Here is a 21,140-nt window from a genome sequence, read left to right on the forward strand (position 1 = left end):
ATTTTAAGCGATTACTCTCTTTATTTATGCATGTAATTATTTTAATTCTTATCATGTGCTATATCAATAATAAATCAGTTAGAAAAAGTCGTTTAATGTACCGTTTTACGTTTTAACGCAAATACGCCCATATACTGTGCTCGAGATTTAGTTAGGTCTTTTAACATAATGTGTCATATTTTAAAAAAATATAAATAACTTGAAAAAATCGAATTGCCTAAGGCGGGAATTGAACCCACGATGCCTTAGGCAGTTCGATTTTTTCAAGTTATTTATAATTTTCAAATTAGTTTGAGATGCGACTCTTAACGCTAAAAATTAAATAACTATATAATGTGTCATAATTTATAAATAAAACAATTTGCTAAATATTTTCATGGCTTTATTTAAGATTTGGATTATAAAAAATATATGTTTATGTAAGCAACTACTCGTATAGATTGACGAATCGTATGATTGGGCTTTATACGTGGCGTAGTTTTGCACATACGCCTATTTGCCTAAAATTTTATTTTGTATCTAATGGAAAAAAATTTTTTTTTTCTTACTGATGTTATAGATTAGAGCAAAGTGAAATCATTGCTTAAATAATTGGAAAAAGGCGTAAGCGGCAGTTTCGCCCTTGTACGTAGGAGCCATCGATATGTGACTGCATCAGACAGTCTGCCAATAGAGAGAGATGGAGGGAGATCGTGCGGAGAGTTGTATCCGCCTCTACAAACGATGTGAACAACGCTTCAACGTGACCACGACCGCTCTGCCAAGAGCGTAACGAATAAGAAGATAATGTGTTATATCTTACGAATAAATAAACCAAACTCAATGTAGACATAAAATAACCATTTAATAAGTTCAAAATCAGTCACTAGAGAGATCTTCTTGCAGCACTTGAAACAAAATACGAGTACCTACAATCTGTATTTAGAAATTCGGAGGAATATTCACAATAGGAATATTGTTTTAAAAACATTCACAATAAAGAGCATACGACCAAAAACATAGGTTAATTGTAAATGAAGAAACCTTTTAATTCTTTTAAATAAAAATATCTGGTATTAAGTTAGTAGTAAAGAATTTTCTCGCGAATATTATTATGTGTTTACCTTTGTTATTAACAACAATCCTGTATTTTGTATTAATCTAGATAGTACATACTTAGCCTGAAATGAAATCTTTAAGGTTATTTTTTTTTAAATTTCAGCATACCCCAAAAATGCAGCAGAAAAAGCTAAGCCACCGACTGAATTTGCAACCAAATTTCAGAGCAGGTGTCTGTTGCAAAAAGTTTTTCATCCCACAAAACACAGTAGGCCCGTCGGTCCTCTTTGTTTTAATAACAACTCTAATAGCCAACCCCGGGTACACTTGCCCCGTATTTTTAATTGTATAAACAGTTCCCATAGACAAAAGACTTGTAAAGTAGAAGGCTCTTGCCCGTTTTCACCATCAATCCCTATTTTTAAGTGACCCCTATGAAAACAAAATTCCTGTTATGTGTTACCATAGGGTTCATTTAAAAATTTGGGATTGTAGGTGAAAACGGACATCTGTGTCTCTTAATTTATTTAGTTTTGGTTTTGATTGATTTTGTTGATGTTGTTTTCTGTCGCTGAATTAAACTTCATTTTCTTTTTTGTTTTTTTTTTTTCGTTAAAAAGGCGCTTTTTATAAGTATGAAGGGATATTAAATTGTGTTTCTGTATGTGTCATCGTAGAGCTCAAAAGAGAGCAATAATTTTAAATGAACTGGAAAATGTAAAAAGGCTTCTGTACTCTATGAGAATATATGAGGGACTCGTTGATCATTTTACTTTGTATTGCAGAGATATGCCAACTAAAGGGTGCCAACGTGACCTACTTTCTCAGACTTCGCCGTATCCATTCATCTGTATGTGGGATCGAGAACAACAGCTGGAAATGCAATTAATAATTTTATTTAATACTAGCGGCCGCCCGCGATTTCGTACGCGTGGATCCAGTTTTACCCCCTTCATCTATCTTACGCGGTTTAGAGTTTTTCATAAAAATGTTTTTTCCCGCTAATTCCCGTTCCCGTCGGAATTTCGCAATATCCTGTTGTAACTAAGCTTTAAGTTTACTAAGGTACGCATGCCATATTTCAAGCGTCTAATTTAAGCGGTTTAGATTTTTCATACAAAAGGATTTTCCTGCTAATTCCCGTTCCCGTGGAAATTCCTAAGTATACTATAACCTGCCCAGGAGTATGAAGAATAATTGTACCAAGTTTCGTTAAAATCCGTCGAGTAGTTTTTGTTTCTATAAGGAACATACAGACAGACAGACAGACAGACAGACAGACAGACAGACAGACAGACAGACAGACAGACAGACAGACAGACAGACAGACAGACAAAAAATTTACTGATTGCATTTTTGGCATCAGTATCGATCACTAATCACCCCCTGATAGTTATTTTGAAAATATATTTCATGTACAGAATTGACCTCTCTACAGATTTATTATAAGTATAGATTTTAGATCGTCGTATTAACTTTTACAATCTGGTCGAGTTAACAGCGCACCTGGCGGTCGTGACGTCACTCTATGCTCTAGTATGGACGCGTTGAGTTGTGCCTGTAAGTGAGAAAGAGAAATGAGAAATCGCATTCCAGTAGGTAAAGAGCGCAGTTAGCTCGATCGGGATGCAGGCACACTATCGCCCGTGTTCACAAACATTACTATGGTCTCATAGTGTGCGTGGCCGCATAATGTCACACACGATCCAATGACAGAGCTCTATTCAACGCTGTGCGTTCGATTTGCTGCTTCACTTACGCTTTTTTTTGAAGGGACGCGCGCTGGTAGCTTGAGGAGCTTTTCCAGCTTCACCGGGCAGTGGCGAGTACAGAAGGTACTCTACCCGTATGGTGATCGTCGGTGCGTTCGCGATCGGGCCGTATCGAGCGCTTAAGGCGCCCGATCAGTGGCGAACCCAACTTCACTTACGCAAGTATCGTTTGTGAATACGGTCTTAATATTATTATGTATTGTCTTCGTTATATGGATCCCAGTTTCATATAAACCTACTAACTCTACCTCCACTGCGCCATACCCGAGTAGCGAGTGTTGGCAAAATTTTTCTCACTTAATTATTTTTTGCTGTTGCAGTTAAATTAAAACAAACTCACGCCATGTTACTACGTGCTGACAAAAAAATCGAGTCTTTTATACTTACACCGTTTGTGACCCTTGACGTTAATCTTGGGATTTGTGAGAGACAGGAAGCGACATGACGGGGGAGTTAAAATTTACCCAAAAAAGTGGGTAAAATACTACGCTTTTATAGCACACGCACACACTACGCACAGTAGGTACATTGTATAGTCAACAGTACATCAGATTATACATATTATGTACTTGGTGTTAAACATACAATTTACAAAATAAGCTTTTTTTGTGCCTTTGATAATATTTTCAATTACACACTTTTTAATAGACTTAGTCACACAGTTGAAAACTTTATAAACATTTTAAACAGAGAGGACAAAAATGAAGACTAAAAATTGTTTTCATATTTTTTTTTTGCGTATTAGCTATAGAAACACCCCTTTTCTATTTTTCTGTATGATCTTACAAGCATTTATTTTTACACGGAATTTTGCTCAAACACTTAGCAGTTCACTTTCACATAAACAGTATTATATTATCGTCTTAACACCTCCAAGCCTTTGTTCCTTGCAAGCAACATCACGTTTCAATACCACCGCAAAATAAATTAACGTTCTTACACTTAAGTACACTCACTTCATAAGCGTTGCTGCTTAGTCAGCAAAAATAAAACGTAGTAAAGTGTGAATGTAAAGGCTTCAGAAAATTATCAAGTTTTAAGCAAAGTAGAATCATCAGATATTATTGTGTAAAATACAGATTCAAGTAGAAAACACTAAGTAGACTTTCCAATGAAACTATGGTTTTTTGTACGAACTATTTCTTGCTATTTAAAGCTTCAAAAGATTCCAGATTTTGTGTTTAGATGGCGTTTTTTGCGGTTTTTGGGACTTTTCGCTGGGATCATCTGTCGTCTATTGACGTAGGTGTTGCTTTTATTTCGGGACAAAAATAGGCTACTAACGTTTCAGTCGTTACAGTTTTCTTGCCAGTTAGAGGCCCAAAACTTTTTAAATTTTATTTCCGTAAACCTCTATAAATGCATAGTTCAAATAGGTTTTTTTTTTATGTGACAGGAGGCAAACGAGCAGACGGATCACCTGATGGTATGTGATTACCGTCGCCCATAGACACCCGCAGACCCAGGGGCGTTACAGGTGCGTTGCCGGCCTTTAAGGTTTATGGGAATCGAACTAGTTAGTGACATCTCGAATCAGCAGTATTCAGCAGCCCTAGCCACAACCTTTTGGCTATTGTCGCCTGAAAAAAGTCCCATTCTAATTCCAAGATTAAATCAACATAATCACCCGACATTTATTTATTTTAGCAATTGCTATTTTACATGGACGGTCTCCGATTCCCTTGTTTTTTTTTACCTTATGTATACTTACATGGGTTTTTGCAGCGGGCAGTACATAACATAATATAAGTTACATCACGTCATGAATCGACCACTAAGCCCTGCATAAATTGTAAATTAAGCTACCCTCGTTAATCAGACCTCGATCCAGCCATAATTAATTAATTTAAAGTGGAACTAGCTGAAGTTGAAAGTCATTATTCTAATGAGTTACGGTTTTTATACAGATTTTGATTTTATTTAAGTTTTACGTTTGTGTTATTTATTAATGAAAACACGGTCATGATACGCTATGTTCTAGTTTGCCGCCATTTTTTATCGTCAGAAAAGTATCAAAGGTCACTCGATTTTGATTCTAGAATCGAGCAAAATCGGTAAAATTGATATAATACTGTTATGGAGTGGACTGTATAAAACTATGAGGGTTCGCTGCTTATGAAAAGATAACAAGAACCGTATATTGCAATTTGTAAGAGAAAACAATCAAAAATTGCTTTTAAAAGAATGATGGGCTATTTCCTAAGGAAAGGCGTAAAACCAACATAAATGTAACTACTCCTACTTATTAGGACTTAGTAAAAGAAATAAAAAGGTATTAGGAAGCTCAAAGTATTTGCTCAGTAGTATTTCTCTGACATGTATTTTGACCATTGACATTTATTTTTATTGTTCTGTTTTTAAAGTGACTTATTAATATCTCTTTGACATGTATTTGACCACTGACATTTTTTTTCTCTTGTTCAGTGTTTCTTTAAATTATTTAATGTTCAATACTCAATATTTTATTGCATCCATTATGTTCTTAAAATTAGAACATTATGGGCCATTTAATTTATAAACTGCATGTACCTATTTTATTTGTGACCTAAGTGTACCTATGATATGTTTATTTTATTTTTAAGCTTGTAAGCGCTTTGGACCTGCTCTGTAAGCTTACAAGTGTTTTGCATTAATAAATAAATAAATAAATAAATAAATAAATAAATAAAAAGTTGCACAGCGTGCTATGGAGAGGGCTATGCTTGGTGTTTCTTTGCGAGATCGAATCAGAAATGAGGAGATCCGTAAACGAAACAAAGTCGCTGACATAGCCCGACGGATTAGCAAACTAAAGTGGCAATGGGCTGGGCACATAGTACGCAGAACTGACGGCCGATGGGGCAGAAAGGTTCTGGAATGGAGGCCGCGTACCGGAAAACGCAGCGTGGGATCAACATGGAAAGCATTGGGGGAGGCCTATGTTCAGCAGTGGACGTCCTATGGCTGAAATGATGATGATGATGATGAATATAGGTACTGTATCTATGCAGGGCTGAGGAAACTACTGGTAAGTTTCCTACAAATACTGGAAAGAAAAAAATTAGATACTCAATCCCAACTTCCTACTGTTTATATTTCATATCCATTACGCTTTGCACCCTAACATAATTCTTATCCAGCAATTTACATCATTGTACGCGACCAATCCTCGGAATACGAAGCGTCTGAAATGAAATTAGAATAAAATAATTAAACTGTTTGCCTCATTCACTTCGACTCAAAATTACCGTATTTAGAGGATTAAGTGCGGGGCAACGCTAATAATTCCGGATTTTAGGCGCTACGCATTTGGCTTTTGTGTGTGGTTCATTTTTGTAATTGATACATTAGCATAGAAACTGTTTCCACGTTCAGAGCGTTTGGTGGACATGTACCGTGTCTATGTATACCTACTTAGACCTACTTAGCCAAACCAAAAGCTTAATATAAAATCGTGATATTATAAAAGCCTAATAATCCTTAATTTAAATCACATTTGTCCATGTTGTTCCTACCTATCTCTTTCTTTAGTTTAGTTACCTCTTGAGTCAATATATCCTACTTTTCAACGAAAGAAAGTCAATCAATACTTAGAATTCATTTATTCGTCAGCTAAATTCAAAAAGGTTCAGGTGGAAAGCAGGAGAGCACGCGGTCGATCGCCAACCCGCTGGATAGACGCCATCACGAAGGCCACTGAGTCCACCATGGTCCAATGTACAGTCGCGGAATGAAAAGGTTCGTCACCTTAGTGTCGGTTTTCGCTTGCACTAGGTACTGTAAGAGTCAAACCTGCCAACATTACAGTGCAAGAAACAGTGCTGTTAACATTTAAATAAATACATATGACGTTTGCTAACGAATAAGGTTTTGCTTGTTTATTTTTCTATCCCATCAGTGCAATGTTACATAATGTAGTTCTTTTTATAGAAATAATAATGGCAGGTTGAACCTTAAAGAAGGTTTTAGTTTATCAACCATAATAATCTTCTTGACAAGATAAATCGTCAAACAACTTCGATCTGAATAATTTTGAACTTTACTAAGCAACAGTTAAAGATTATTTTCTCTAATTCGAGATTATTCTGTAAGATAGTTTCAAAAGGTAGTGCTCGCGATTCGTTGAAGGAATCAATTTGAAAACTGACGAACCTTTTCATTCCGTGACTGTACTCGCGACGCCTCTAACCGTCAGAAATGGAAGCACATCGCCAGGAGAGCTACCCTCGGAGATAACATCACCCCACCATGTACCTCGTCAGCGCAACCACGACCACTCTGACAAGAGTGCCCGACTAAGAAGAGAAATTCAAAAAACATAGGAAGAGTTCGAAGTTAAGGTTCGACTTCCCTCCAGTTTATCGTGAAATAGGGAAAATCCTATAAATTCGCATTAATAATGACAAAACCATAGATATTCGTAGATTACTAAACAATATTCATGGAAATTATTATCAAACTCTTAGGTATTATGCTCCAGTCAAATAAATAACTTCGCAAATTAACCAAAATACGTGGTAAAAGTTATAGAAGCTTAACTTCAGATTACTCTTTGTTGTCGCAGAACTCATGAATATAATGGTGGATTTATTAAAATTTAAACTTTCTTCAATATCATAAAGTTTATTGAATTTCAGCACAGGTTTCATCAGTTACAGCTCTTTTATAATTAAGGGCCAAAAGGCGATGGAGCGGGCTATGCTCGGAGTTTCCCTGCGTGATCGAATCAGAAATGATGAGATCCGCAGGAGAACCAAAGTAACCGACATAGCTCGCAGAATTGCTAAAATCAAGTGGCAGTGGGCGGGGGCACATAGCTCGTAGAGACGATGGCCGTTGGGGCAGGAAAGTTCTCGAGTGGCGACCACGTTCTGGAAGACGTAGCGTGGGCAGGCCTCCTACTAGGTGGACCGACGATCTGGTAAAGGTCGCGGGAAGAGCCTGGATGCGGGCAGCGCAGGACCGTTCGTTATGGAAAACCTTGGAGGAGGCCTTTGTCCAGCAGTGGACGTCATTTGGCTGAAACGAACGAACGAACGAATTGATAATTAGTTCAATTAGGCTTCTTTTACCTAAAACAGTTTATTTAACCTACAATGTCGAGTGGTCATAGGTTCGATTAATCGATTTGTTAGTGTAATGAATACGAGCAACGTTATTTTGCCTGAAAGAGATCGCTTTTCAGCGATAAAACCACATGCATTATGTCATTCCAATGATTTTGTATGGTGTGCAATACAAGCTGCCGTAGTACAAGTTCTTCGTACTTACTTTAGGACAGCATGTTAGTTGAATATTACTACCTTTTATTAAAAAAAAAAAATTAGATTTTTGTTACACACAAAAGTGATTTGCTAGTGTTACCCTATAACCAATACAGGTTTAGCACACTATTAAATCGTTTGTTTAATTTACACAACATTTTATTTATCATTACATATAACCAAAGCTACTAACCCAATTAGTAGTAGGTAACCTCCAGTTCGCAAGTATTTTTTTTGTATAAGCAGTTATCAAACATTTTTTTTTCATTGCATAAATTTGGAGTTTTGGGCTGACACTGTGTAGGGTGTAGGTTTGTAAAAATTCCTTTCTAAAAATTCCTTATTTCCAAATGGAAAAAAACAACAAAACTTACTAAAGCTAGTGACGCAAGCACTTTTAATAAGCCCCCTTAATTAGTATGGACCTGGAAGTCGATACACGCATATTTTATGCTAAGCAATGCTTTCAGGGTGCGGAAGTGACAATTTGCTTTCGAGGACGAAGGAAATGAACCGCATATGGAATCAAAGCTTTTAAAAAGCTTTTTTATGGCCGAATCATCGCTGTTTAGTTGCAAGCGGAAACAATAGGTGTCCTTTTGGTATTGAGAATAAGGCTCGTTTTTGCTCGGTAAAGGTAGTTTTCATGTGTGTGTAGGCGATTTATTTACTGTTGACATGGTTTAGTTATAGTACCTTTACGCTATACAAGCTACACTGTGTGACTACTTATTACAAGTGCGTAACATGACACAGTTTTTTGACCACAAACGATGCTTGCTTAAGTAAAGCAGCAAATTGAACGCACAACGTTGAAAACAGCTCTGTAATTGGTCCGTGTGTCACCTTCTGACGCGCACTCTGAGACCTCACAGTAATATTTTTGAATTATGCCTGTTTTAACCATCAATCCTTAATTTTTAAGTGACTGATGGTGAAAACGGGCATTAGTCTCTTAAAAAACAATCTTTATTTGTATGTGCATAAAAGCATAATGAAACGTATAAAAATAAGTGACATTATTAATTAAATAGCTTAAAAATAAGAGCGAGATCCGCATAAATATTTATTTGCTGCTAGCTTGAAGTTCATAGAGGAACGCTTTTAGAGCATTTTTAATTAAAACTCTCAGAATATTTCTTTATATATGTAAGGTGTGCGTCAAGTTTTTTATTGAGAAAATCGCGAAGCAGGTTTATAAAATACTTTTTTTTTTACATCAATGCTAATGATTTCATGACCCAGATAAACTGTATTTTGCGGTAAATGTTTGTTATTTACATATTTAGAAACATCACTCTCCTTCTTTCGCAGTCGGGTAAACGTGGTAATATTTACTTTATAGGTAAGTATATTTAATAACGAAGTAGTTACCTAATATTAATTAGCTTTATACAAGTACATACAGCAAGAGCTTCCTCATTGTGGATAAAAAATTATCGTATCAATGTTTTTCTCAACCTGCTCAGAATATTTTTTGTAAGTTTATCTAAAACCAATAAACTTTTAGCATTCAACTGAAAAAACGAATCCAAACTTAAACGACATCACAAACAACTCGACTACATTTTCCGAGTTCATGTCTCAATTCCCATCTGTGAATTTTCTGAAACACTCAGTTAGACCAGCGATGGATATCGTCATTTCTATAATTCCGCGGGTATACATAGCTTTCTTTGCGCATGTACGTAGTGCAACAGTTTTCAGGGATCCGACTTCAGTTGGTAGCGGACCGCTGGCGCGAGCGGTGTCCGGTTGTGCGCAACATTCGACCAAAGTTTCGCTCACTCGGTTCTCGAACGTTATGAATTAGTCTATGGTGTGGAAACTTCTGATCGGAGTTTGGTTTTTGTCTCTGGATTTTTGAGGTGAGTACCTGTGTTGTTTTTAGTTTAAGGTAGATTAGCGAATGGATTATTAAGATGAAAAGTTGATACAAAGTTTTGATCACGTTTGAATAATAAAATTAAGGTGTAGATTAGGAATATAATTGTATAAATTTAAAAAATAATGTACAAAATGTATTTATTACCTGCAAGTAGGTTTAAATTTTACGATAACCATATTTTTACTTAATAGAGATTACACAAAAATTCGACAGATACAAATACTAAAAATTGAATCTTAACTTACTTGTAGAAATGGAATAAAAAATACCAACCGAATTGAGAACCTCCTCATTTTGTTGAAGTTGGTTAAAAATTAGGTCAATTACTACCAGCAACATCGATGTTACCTAACATTTTTTGAAACAAAAAACGTCCGCGCATTCCAAACAAAAGAAAAAGACAAAGGTGTTCTTTTTTCAAAATAATACAATCCCACTATAAGCCCTTCAATCATTTTACTGCGCAGTTATGGCGGTACAGATTGTAGATTTCTTTGCATAGAGCTTTCTTTTATTCTTTTTACAATGGCATCAAAGCGCGGGTTTATCTGCCCAGTAATACCTTGTGAGGGATCTACGCTATTGTACGAGGGGCGTTTGTATTCTATTTTATTATAATAGTGTACGTATGGGTATTTTCCTGATAATCCTAAGACCACAACAACGGAATAAAACGGCGGAAAATATTAGAGGAGGAGTTACAGGTTTGATTGAAATGAGATTGTGACGGTAATAAGGAAATCATATCAGTTTAATAAAGACAAATGAAAAACACGTCGCTTTATGCTGCAAAATTAAATAGCTTTTCCTCAGAATATTTTGGAAAAAAATGTAGGTACGTAGTCGTCAGTTCATAATTGCACTGTTTTAAACGAATAAAATATACAGTTTTTTCAATGACATTTTAATGTATTTTGGTGGATTTACCTGCTGGCGACCGTTTCTATTTTGAGACTTAATTGAAATTGAATTTTTAGAATTGTATTTTAAAAGCTTTCGAATTCTAATTCGTTACGAAATCGCTCATTTATCGTGTCGAGTAAGTTTAACAATTTTACTTTTTAGTAGGTGAAAAAGGAGTTTCTTTCTACTACTAGGTCTTGGTTCACCTCCGTGGCTCCTTGAGTGATAATAGCTGTAAGCCACGGCTAAAAATTTCGTGCTTTTGGGCAATTTTGCCAAAAATATTACTGACAGCTAGTTAACAATTCACGTAACAGCTACCCATAGTATCATACTGACAGTTTATGAACTATTAAACAGTAGTAACGGCTACCCATAGTATCATACTGACAGTTTATGAACTATAGCAAAAGCTAGTGCCCGCGGCTTCGCCCGCGTGAAATTTTGTCTGTCACAGAAAAACTTAATAGGGCGCGTTCCTGTTTCAAAAACTGGGATAAAAACTATCTCCATTCCAAATTCAATTCGGTTCAGTGGTTTAGACGTGAAAGCGTGACATACAGACGTATTTTCTTTCGCATTTATAATAATTAGTAGGCATTCTTTCTTGAAGATGTATTAATACTTTTGTTTAAATATTTGTCATAGTTTTTTCTCTGGAGGGTAGTTCTTAGCTACTATACCTCCGATCCTTATTGTGATGGCAGCTGACCTTCCAACTCACCAATTAACTTTTGATTAATTTCTTTGACAATGACATTTAAACTTTCATCGGGACTTAACATAGCCTTTTTGACATTCAGCCTGTACGTACTTAGATTCTGGATACAGGAGTTAACGCGGTGCCAACAAGAAGCAAAATAGGTTTCGTATACTTTTGTTACTCAAAAATTCAAATTATTTACTATCTTAAAATGTTGTACTATGTGCTAACTTGAACAAAAATGTACAATCTGATGAGATACATATTTTATACATCCTTCTTCTCCGAGGATACATTTTATTTAATGATTAATTTTCGTTTGCCCTAAGGCTCACTATTAGTAGGTATAGTTTGGCCCGATTCTAATTTTTATGAAGAATCTGCCGATAACAATTTACGCACTTTCATACATGTCCAATGTCCATACTGATTAACAGTCCGACCTAATTTTATCGGCCGACAAAAAGTCTCTAGTCTGCGCTAGGCCTAGGCTTAGTTAAAGTTGTTAACCGACAGTAGGGATTAGTATCATTTTAACATGTTAATGCTTCAATATCAATACCATTTAATAATGATAAAGCTTAATTCAAATCATTAATAACAAATTGAATTCGATCAGCACTAATCGGTCATTCTCTAAAATAAATTGTTGAAATTGAAATTTGTGGTTAATGGAAAATGGTCCTAGATTTTAAACGGCGCTGATTGTCTATGAAATATTAATAGACAATGATTAAGTGAATGAATAGAATCATCGCTAATTGTCATGCCATTGTTTGAGCATCATTAATTATTGCAGACAATGATGTCATTTGCCAAAATTTATTTGAAAGCTATCGAAATTCATTTTAACAGAGATATTGTATACTAGTTTTCCGCCCGCGGCTTCGCCCGCGTGGAATTTTGTCTGTCACAGAAAAACTTTATCGCGCGCATCCCTGTTTAAAAAACCGGGACAAAAACTATCCTATGTCCTTTCCCGGGACTCAAACTATCTCTGTGCCAAATTTCATTAAAATCGGTTCAGTGGTTTAGGCGTGAAAGCAAGACAGATAGAGTTACTTTCGCATTTATAATATTAGTATAGATTAGTATAGAAGTAAAGATAGTATAGGTACTATAGATTATTTGGTAGGTAAAAGTTCTGAAATCAGTTTCTTACAAGGTCTTTTTAAGTACATAATGTTTAAATCGATAAAGTTGCTTTTCCTTGACTTGTTGTTTGTGAAAAGAAAATAATTGGTAAATTATTGTCAATTGCTATTCATTAGGTATTTGGACGACTTGGAAATTGACTAAGGTTTTGGAAAGTTTGCTTTAGACTCTAGTATTGTCGGTATTTTAATTACAATACTAACTACTAGAAAAGTTCGTATCATCCAATACAACGTAAAGTTACGATTTGTATGAAAGTTTTCTCTTCAGTTAAAATTGCTTTACAAGGTCGTTTTTCCCTATAGTAACCAATATCAATAAAAGTATGTATTACAGGTTTCTTCTGAGACCTACATCAGGTACATACCAATTTTTTACAATGATAAGGGTTCATTATAATAGACCTGAGTTAACTAAGTCTCCTATATTGTGGAGGGATAAATGAACGAGTTATTTTATAATAAAAATAATTTAAATGATTTAAATACTAGAAAGTACCCAAGTATGAAAAAAAGAAAATTAGTTGGTTTTTCATTGGTACGTCGATCCTTAAACCACTTGAAAACACATTTAGTACCAAATAAAGTACCAAAATTTACACAAAAGTAGTTAATCCACTAATTAACTGACTCCCATCAGTCTCGGATGCATGTGGTGATCGATCGTGACTTCATTTATGCAAAACCGCTCATCAAGTTCCTCGTTTCGGTCCATTCGGGTTGATCGCCAATTATAAATAGGCTGCACAATCGATTTCGAATCGGAAGCCCTATCTATTTAGTACATGCGTACTGAATAACCATTAGCTTATGTAATTTACGTTACAAGTATATTGTTGGTAAAAGCTGAAACTTTGTACATTTTTTAAATATTTAGATGTATGTTAGAACTAAAGTATACATAATATGTAACGACTTCTGATGAAAAGTTGAGATCATAGTAAGCGCTCCTGCACACGACGCCGCCGCCGCACCTCCACCGCGCCGCCGCCGCGCCGCCACCGCGCCGTCAAAGCATAATTTCTTTTCGCGGCGGTGACGTGGCAGCGGGCTTCACGCGGCGCGTATAAACAGTACAAAGGCGCGGGGGCGGCGTAGCGGCGGCGCGGCGGCGGCGTCGTGTGCAGGAGCGCTAAATGTTTTAGAATTCGTCATCATAATAAGGTGATTAAATCACCTTCATTTATCTAGTCTCAACTGCAGGAACATGATCTTTTCTAATTACCAGAGCAAATTGAGGACTTTGCATACACTCTCCACGCTGGCAAGTCTGGATGACGAGGGTAGATGTTCTCATATAATTTGCCTCTGACGCCCGTATTCACAAACGATACTTGCTTAAGTGACGCAGCAAATCGAATGCACAGCGTTGAATAGAGCTCTGTGGTTGGTTCGTGTGTCACCCTGAGCGTCCACGCGCACTGTGAGACCTCATAGTAATGTTTGTGAATACGGGCGTTAGTCACCTTTTACCGACGATGAGTGGGGGTGGTCCTTTTCTTTTATGCCAGAACTACACAGCCAAGAAAATTCCCCATAATTTGCTTCAGCCATTTGAAAAATTATCAAGAAATAAAAAGAAATTTTCTAAAAATAGAATAAAATGCTATCGCCCATAAAGTGGTGCGTTTCCAGTCTACTTAATCGCAAATTATAAATAGGATAAGTACAATCGATTTAGAATCGAAAGTGTAGTTCATTTGTCTGTCTAATGGGCTGATGACTGTAACCGGATATTCGATAAACGATACTGATGTTTGATGATGTGATAATGATGTTGTAATTCAATAATGTATCCAGGAGGATCCGTTCATTAATTATACGCACTGATACATTATTATTTGGTTTTAATCAGAACTTACTTTTACAACACGAGTCAAAAGTGTGCTCTGAGGGTCTGTGGCCGAGTCCCCCAGTATTCGACGCACCCGTGGTTGAAGCCCCCGATTTAAATAAATTTAATATCATATTTTTTTCGGCTTTTGCACTAAGTACAGTCAACGAAAACCATGCATGTTTGACGCTATTTAAAATGATGTATTTAATTTTTTGTTAAAAATACTTAAAACTTTTATAATTAAAACTTTTATTTGTAGTTAGTTAAATGTAGAGAGAGTAGAGTTATTTTAAAGACTGATTGTTACAATTATTTTGATTAGGTAAAACGATTTACATATTATTATAGGTAAATAAAACCTATAATAAAATATGATAGGTTAAAATAAAACCTATTATATTTTTAGGTATCACCATGGTAAAATAATATTAAACATTTATTTGTACGATCAGTATAAATATTTATTCGTTTATAAATATTTTTGTGACTGACTGTACATTTGATTAAAAATTGCTTCTATCTGACCGGGGGCGTCGACCACGGGTGCATCGAACACAGGGGGACTCGGCCACGGACCCTGCTCTGACTGTAAGTGCTATAGTGCAGCTGCTTTGTGGAATAACTGATAATGTTTTCGTAATATCTTTCCATTTTCTGTGCCTATGAAATATTTGGTTTAATTCTTTGAAACCTGATCCTGCAAGATACTCAGCATACTAAATAACATTGACTGAAATTAACTTTGATTTGAAATTGTGATTATGAATATGAACTGAATTTGATATTATTTACTTTGATACCTTTAACTTAGAAATCTGACACATTATTGGTACCGAACTTGGCCCCTATTTTACACTAATGTATTAGCGAGATAAGCAGATATCGTCCTAAGTTAATTCATGACCCAGCCACAGAGAGCAAAGCCCCATTGATAACATAGATTGGTATAAGCTGTTCTAAACCCGTTACTAAGCTACTGAGCTGTCAAAGCCAACGGCAATGCTAATTGTACAAGCAATGGCACTAAAGATAAGCAGTAATGGAGATAATCTTTATTCAATTAGAGCGGCACTATTTGAAATGGGGCACAGTAGTGGTGGTAGCCAAGTTGAATGATTTTCGGGAAAAGTTCTTTTTTTAATGCACCATCTTACATTAACTTTAATAAACTTCAAAAGTCTGTCAAATATCATACAAAAAACACCGGTTAAGAGGCCTGTGTTATTTTAACCGTGACTTTATAGTCACGGTTAAAATATCACAGTGCCACTCAGCCTTAGATTTTACGGATCAGTGAAGTGCAAACAAAGTGTCGAATTGTCACTACTAATCAATGAAACGTGGAATGACCAAATGTATTATTAAATCCTTATACGATTATAGAAGAACCTATATTTACTTACATGAAAACAGGACTGAAAATGTAATGAAGATTATTAATTAAATTATATAAACCCTTTAAATTCAGTATTACGATACGATAACAATGATTGTAGCGCTAAGCATCATACCTATTTAACGTTTAATGTTACCGCAATCCACAATCCATTGGTAATAAACGTTTTATCTCTGCCATTATGTTCTAAATAATTTGATAAATGTACTTAATAGATAATATTCAAGTTCGGTTCGATTTGTATTCCATCTACCTGAGTGATTGGCCAGTAAAAATAAATTGATTTGGTCTGAAAATGTGAGTTATGACAGCAATAAAAGATAAGCCTATTTGCATGAGCGTTCTACGTTAAATAAAGTGAAGGTTTTTGCACGAAAATTGACTATTTTTTGTTTTGGGACATTCTTAAATTGGAACGAGAAATATCTGGAGAGTTCGTCTCAAATATTTGAAATGGAGATATTGGTGTTTTAAGTTTTATTGACATATTTCAGTAATTTACTCTTTATTGCTTTTTTAATATGACAGACATCTTTTGATCTTGAAATAGATAAAAATGGGAGTGTATCATTACCTTGAATTGAAAGCTACTTTATTTTTATACTAGTTATTCAGTCTGATATACCTATTCTTTTCATGACAAAAATCACGTATTGAAACTAGTTTTGGCCATAATTAGGTACGTCATTATAGTGTCCTTTTTCATAACAATTAAGAATCCAAAAATGAAATTAGTAGCACTGATAGTGACGTTCATCTACATTCACAAACGACGCTTGCTTAAGTGAAGCAGCAAATTGAATGCACAGCGTTGAATAGAGCTCTGTGATTGGTTCATATTATGTCACCCTGTGCGTTCATGCGCACTGTGAGACCTCATAGTAATGTTTGTGAATAAGGGCAGTAGGTTGCGCCTGATTTATTAATGCCATGGTATCAGGGAGGACTATCGGTCAATCATGAATTATCACTTTCTGGAAATCATAATCAAGATCCAAGGACTTATCAAATATTATGTAATTTTCCAAGAATCCTTTTATTTGTTCGCCTACTTATTATTTTCTTGTTCAATCGTACCTACACTGAAATAATTTTCTGATGCTTTTTGACAGGACATTCAGTTTACTTGTTGACACATAAATGTCAACCGGGTGTTGACATTGCAAAAACAACTTATGATAAATGTTTTTTCTTTCTTTCTTTCTTAAAGTGTTTTTCTGTAGGTACCTACTTATTTCCAAGGTTAGAATATTGTGAGCTAGCTAGTCAGGTTAGCTAGATTCAATCTCATTGTCTGAAAAAAATATGTATAGTTCCGTGTTCCCTTTGTTTTCAGTCAACACCAATCAGCGCGACATTGCATCATTCCTACACCAGAGTTACGACTGGAGGCGCAAATATCTAGACCCAAAGCAAATAGGTTCCATCTCTGTTCTCATATGCCGGATTCGAGTCACATTCGGTACAATATTTGAGATGGAAGACTGTTTGGATTAGGGCATTCGTTTTGACAAATATTTGACTGTACGTTCTGGTTCAAAAGAAGTGTAATTATTTTGAAAAATAATATTATGGTCATTCATCATCACGTGGCCTCCATTCCAGAACCTTGCTGCCCCATCGGCCGTTTCCGCGTACCTACAATATGCCCTGCCCATGGCCACTTCAGCTTGCTAATCCGTTGGGCTTGCTAATAATAATGGTCATTATCATCATTAAAAAACTGCAGGAACTGCTGAAATTAACCCTCCCCCAAAGGAGGGTGAAATTAATAATTTCCAGAAATTGACAGATAGATAATTAATTGTCCAACACTGTTGTAGGAGCATTGTTCTGTTTTATAAAGCAGAACAAAACCACCAGTATTAGGTAATCCTCATTTCAGCTATTGGACGACCATCGCTGAACGCAGTTTTCCCCATTTTTTTTTAATTACCAGACTTTTACGTCATGAATGCGTCACCGTGAAAATAATAGTTGCCAGAAAGATGGATGATTCATTCATAGCCTTAAATTATTTTATGACTAGCAGGGTTAGTTTACACAGAACCAACAGTGTTGTGTATCTCTAACATCTTAGGTATACACGGATCGGAGCCCATTTAGCAAGGATTGATGCGTACCAGCCGCAGGATTGCCTAAATTACGGACCAATTCCCCCGGTCTAAGTTGCCATGGGACTACGTAATTTAATACCATTCGGCCTGGTTAATTACAGGTTTACAAAGGTTGATTGGAATTTCATTGATGTATGGGGAACCATGAATATTTTTAGCATAAATTCTTCGATTTTCATGACGTCATCGGTCCTGTTTTGTTTTAAATACCTTACCAATCAACCAATTCAATATAAGACATTCAGCTTTTCTAATATGATACTCTTAAAGAATCTACAATTTCATTTATGTTCCGCTACCTGACTATTGCAAGTTTGTGTGAATTTTAAACATAAAAGTCACATAACTTTTTACTTCAAAACTTATCGTCTCATCAACTTTTTATTCTGCAAATTTCATTGCGATGCCTGCATAGCAGCATAATTTGCTTTGATGCTAAACATACAAAGTTGGTGAACAAATTGCAAACTGCATACAATTTTGTCGCATTTTTTATTTAGAGTCAAATGTTTAAAGTAGCTAATTCTACTACCCTTTAACTTCTTTGTGATCCAGTTTTGAAATCACGTAAACAAAGAATAACTTGGCACTTCAACTATTATAAATGTTGTCTTCCTATATCTGTGATAATTTTGGTTTTGTCAAAAAAGATGAAATGAGTTAAAAATAAAATTTCCCTCTCATTTAGTGCCGAAAGGGGTTAACCCAGATATTGGTTTATTAATGAATCAATATCATGCCTTATCCAAAGATTTTAAAAATAAATAACAAAGGGAAAATAACAAAAGAAACACTCGAAATGCAAATCGGAGCCAAAAATATCCAATACAAGGCGCGTTCACGTAAATTAAGTCCATCTGGCCAAAGGTTCTTTAATCCGTAAAATTGGTCAAGAACAAACAATAAGGCGGCAAGGGTTCCGTCGTGGAGATTTAACGTGTTTGTAGAAATATAACGAGTCGACAATATCACTGAGTACGGAATGTGGTATTACGACATGGGCAACGAAGCTTGAGAATGTTTTGGGAATAAGCGAAAAAAAAAACGATTTCGAAAAAGGAATGCTTAAAAACTCTTCTAGGTTAAAAAAAAATGATATTCAGTATTGAAATGGAATAGTCTGTATTTTGAACAAATAAAGCCACATTACATCATCCAGCTCTAGTAATTGAAAGTGATGGGAAAATACATACGAATTGAGATTTTCAAGATAGACAGTTCAAATTCTTTTTCAATTCATATCATTACTACTTACATTCATACCAACTTGCATTTATAAAATTTGCCAATAGCAAAGAAAAAGGCAATTTTTACGAAATAAAATTCTAATGCTACAAAATTGGGTAATTCACACACCCATCACTTGACATACTTTTTATTGAGCTGTCAAAATGTGATTTCCCATAAACTTTTTACAGCAAAATTATTATATTAAAGTATAAATTTGATAGATATTGAAATCGATTGGGTTTTCAGGGCATAGTATCTGTGTCAAGGCTAAATGAAGTGATTTTTGGGAACTTGTCGCCTTGAAATTATTAATAATTAATGTGTCAAGTGTCAACTTCCCCATCGTAAATTATAATTTAAGCTACAAATACACTTGGGGACAAATGGAGCAAAATGTTGCGGAACATGTCGCTAACCAACTACGTGATTTTCCGGGGATAATGTTTTTCCCGCAGAACATAAATACGAAATATGTCCCGGGTCAGCGTAGAATGTTGCGCGAAACACTAAGGAACAGTTCGGGTCAATTTGGGAACGTTGCTGCAACACTTGGGCTGGGTTGCACCATCTTATTTTAACTTGGACAAACGTCAAAAGTATATCAAACTCCATACAAAAAGCACTGGTTATCATTATAGTGACTGTTAAAGTTAGATGGAGCAACTCAGCCATAGAATCTGAGTTCAAAGGGACATTAAAAATTTGTCCCAGTGTATCCGGGACATAAAAAACAACTTACTCTTATTTCAATTGGAATTTTAATACACCTACTTAATGGTAATGGCTGTTTGTAAAGCATTTACGAGTTCCTCTGAAAATTAGCTTACGGTACCCTAAAAATACTCCGGTCAGAGAAAATAATATAACCTCTTCCGTAGAGAGGGTGCGCAATAAATGATGAGGTTAATATCCATCGCAGAAAGGGATGCCTATATTTTTGAGGAAAATAAACAAGTTAATAATAAATGGGATGGAAATATTTGAAGGGAATGTTCTTTGCGGTGAAGCAGTTCTGAATAGCTTATAGAGTTATTAATATTTCCTCATAGATGTGATGAGAGTATGATACGGGTTGTTTATGTATTTTTGTGCTTAAATATTTGTGTGCTCATGTACAGTTGAGTACACATCAGATTATTACACATTTTTTACAAAATATATCTTATGACTCGATCTTACCTTAGAATCATTGTACATATGTAGTTTGAAGACATTATAAACTCTCAATTAGGTATTACGTAGGTAGATTGAAGTTTCTGACTGATCTAAAAACATATTAGCATACACTGCTTGAATATATCAGTTTTAATGATGGAAGGAAGGATTTGTAGGATGGAAATAAAAAAAATGTTTTCACAATGAGCTCTCTACATTTTCCATGCTAGTTTTTTTTATTTAATTTATTTATTTATTGAAATAATGAACAAGAAAAATTGACGTTCAATAGAGTGTAAGATACTAGCTGCAATAGTTTAAGAAACTGTCATGCGAAGACTGTCACTGTATTGTAAGTAACGTTCTGGTTGATTAGTGACTTACGCCCGTATTCACAAACGATACTTGCTTAAGTGAAGCTGCAAATCGAACGCACAGCGTTGAATAGAGCTCTATAATCGGTTCGTGTATCACCCTGCGCGTCCATGCGCACTGTGAGACCTCATAGTAATGTTTGAAAATACGGGCGTTAATCACCTAGGACACTAATCAAAATAGACAGAAATCCCGACAGAAAGCAAACGCAGGATCAAGTAAATGAATCTATCAAAGTTTGTGAATTCACTCCCGGCATACCCAAAATATCGCGCCAACTTTCCCGAACTTAAATCCCTGTAATTGATACAATAAATCACTAGCAGACA

At 35.5% G+C, this 21,140-nt stretch overlaps 1 protein-coding gene and 1 long non-coding RNA gene across 2 annotated transcripts in view; one reads left to right on the forward strand and one right to left on the reverse strand.

The window, feature by feature from the left end:
* LOC135078024 (uncharacterized) overlaps positions 1–21,140 on the reverse strand; it is a 520,464-nt gene that overhangs the window by 210,579 nt on the left and 288,745 nt on the right. The gene's annotated exons all lie outside the window — the stretch shown is intronic.
* LOC135078007 (connectin-like) overlaps positions 9,832–21,140 on the forward strand; it is a 126,618-nt gene continuing 115,309 nt past the window's right edge. The window contains exon 1 of the mRNA XM_063972551.1: positions 9,832–9,921. The gene's annotated coding sequence lies outside the window, so the exon portion shown is untranslated. The remainder of the gene's footprint in view (positions 9,922–21,140) is intronic.

This window comes from Ostrinia nubilalis, chromosome 14 (genome assembly GCF_963855985.1).
Source record: "Ostrinia nubilalis chromosome 14, ilOstNubi1.1, whole genome shotgun sequence".
In the NCBI taxonomy this organism is placed as follows: domain Eukaryota; kingdom Metazoa; phylum Arthropoda; class Insecta; order Lepidoptera; family Crambidae; genus Ostrinia; species Ostrinia nubilalis.